The sequence below is a fragment of the Serinus canaria genome, chromosome 17 (assembly GCF_022539315.1).
Source record: "Serinus canaria isolate serCan28SL12 chromosome 17, serCan2020, whole genome shotgun sequence".
NCBI lineage: Eukaryota > Metazoa > Chordata > Aves > Passeriformes > Fringillidae > Serinus > Serinus canaria.
The window spans coordinates 3587251-3589599 of NC_066330.1; positions in this window are offsets into that span (position 1 = coordinate 3587251).

Genomic DNA, 2349 nt, shown 5'->3' on the forward strand with positions numbered 1-2349 from the left:
AAAGAAGTGAATGTATTTCGAAGGGCTGGCGGGGTAAAGGGGGAGAGGAGCAAACTCGAGTGAGAAGTGTGGGGGTGCAGCTGGAACAGGAGGTTTCCCACTGCTGTGTTGCTTGTTTTTTTCTTTTATAAAGAGGATTTTGATATTGAGCATCCTTTTCTATGGAGGAGTTGCCCCTCCTCACCACTGGGCCAGGGATGAGGAGAGGATGATGGGGCTCGTGGGTGGCTGAGAAGGGCTGAGAACGTGCTGCAGGTCAGGGCCCCAGGATACACTCAGCCACCCCAAAATGTCACTGCCTGGGGGCCCCAGGATGCACTCAGCCACCCCAAAATGTCACTGCCCACCCTTCTGCCAGCCTGTGCTGCGCTGCTCCCTGCTGCAGCCGTGGGGGTGGCTGTGGCTGTGAGCCCTGCACCATTCCCAGCCCATCCCACTGCCCCAGCCAGGCACAATCCCAGGTGCCAGGCACAATCCCAGGTGCCAGGCACAATCCCAGGTGCCAGGCACAATCCCCTCAGGGTTAGGATGGCGGCTGGGCCTGTCCCTGGAGACCCCCAGAGTGGCCTCATGGACCCCCTGAAGGAGCTGGGCTGGGGATGTAAAACCTCTGCATTACTCAGTGATGGAAATCACACACAGCACACCTTGGGATGGAGGGATATCCCTGTGGAAAATCAGCATTCCTGCTCCAAGTGATGCCACACACAACTTCTGGCTGAGGGCTCCACGGCACAGGGGTCTCCGTGTGTGTGCCCACCCCTTGCATGCACATTTTTACACACATTTATTTGTTTGGGAGAGGTTTTTTAAACAAAAATAAAAGAAAAAAGATACTTTCCCCCCATCCAGGACAGTGTCAAAACACTTTTAAATTTAGCCAAAACCTCTAATTTGCATTTTCCACTGAGCCATTTGCCATGGCTGGGCAGCCTGGCTGTGGCTCCAGCTCTGTCCCATCTGGATGGAGCAGGGACAGCCCTGGGGGAGCAGCAGGCTCAGAGCTGGTCCCTCTGCACCAGATGTGCTGCAAGGAATCCCTTGGGCTTACTCAGAGATTTAGGAGAGGAACTGCAGCACTGAGGAGCCTCCTGCTCTGGTTCCTCCTGGCCGTCTCCATTCCTCCCCTCTGACCTCAGCACACTCCATGGGACAGAACTCCCTGTTTCTCCTGGACTGGGCATTATTCAGGTTAAACCATCACCTGGGGATGGCTGGTGAGGATGGACTGGCTGCACAGAGACTCAGATGGGCCTCAGGGCTGTGCTCCAGGGGGATTTTCCTTTTCAAAGATGTTCTGGGGAAGAAGCAGCCCTGGCTGCAGCCCCCGAGGCTCACAGACACTGTTTGCAGCCTGGCTGGGTACTTGACTTCAAACCATTGAGGGCTTTTAATTCCACAGGAAACCTTTTGAAGTACAAGTCAGTCTTTGCAAATGAGCATCTTTGACTTTCTGGGGGGGTTCTGGTCGGGGTGGGGAGGGCTGGGGTTGGTTTCCTACGTGTTTAATATTCTGGGCTGGCCCCTGTGGCCCAGCACATCCCAGAGGGATGCAGCCACTCAGGCCATGCCCCCATGTACAGCTCTCACTGGGGTTTGTTCCCATGCCTTGAGCCCTTCTCTTCCTGTTTTTCGTGATTTCTCCTACCAGCCTTCCTTTCCTCCTTTTTTTCCTTGTTTCTTTCCCTCGTAGCTTGGAAAATTCAGCGAATGGTTGGCTTTCACTAACCCTCACCTGGTGATCTGTTGTACAGGACTTTGGGAATCTCAGATTTGGGGAGGGAAAAAGTCAAAAAAGAAAAAAAAAAAATAAAAAGAAATAAATTACTTTGACCTGGTTTTGAGGTTTGTTGTTTGTTTTCTTTTTTTGGGGGGGAGGTGTTTGCAAAGCCCTCAGGAGCTCCCTGCTGCTGAGGGAGGGTTGCAGCAGCACTTGGGGTGCACTGAGGAGTTTGGGGGATGCTAAAGAGCCTTTGGCTCAGTGTCTGGGGGTCACACCAGTAAAAGCACAGAGCAGTAACCCCTTGGGAGCTCAGAAAGGGCCTTTTCTTACTGGCACCATGTGAAGTCTCTCTGCTCCCAAACCCCTGAGGAGCTTCAAGGCTGCAGCTTCTAAAGGCACAGAACCCCAAAAGGCTCCCAAAAGTCCCCAAATCCCCCCACTGTTGGGACTTTTCCTTCCATCACTGTCCAAGTAGCTGTCATTCTCCTGATTTAAAGCTGCTCTGACTCCCCTGGGCACCAGCAAATCCCCAGCCCCAATTCCAGTGCTCTCAGCACTCCACTACAAACTGGAGAATAAAACAAAATAAAATAAAATATAATAAAACAAAAATAAATAAAACAAAA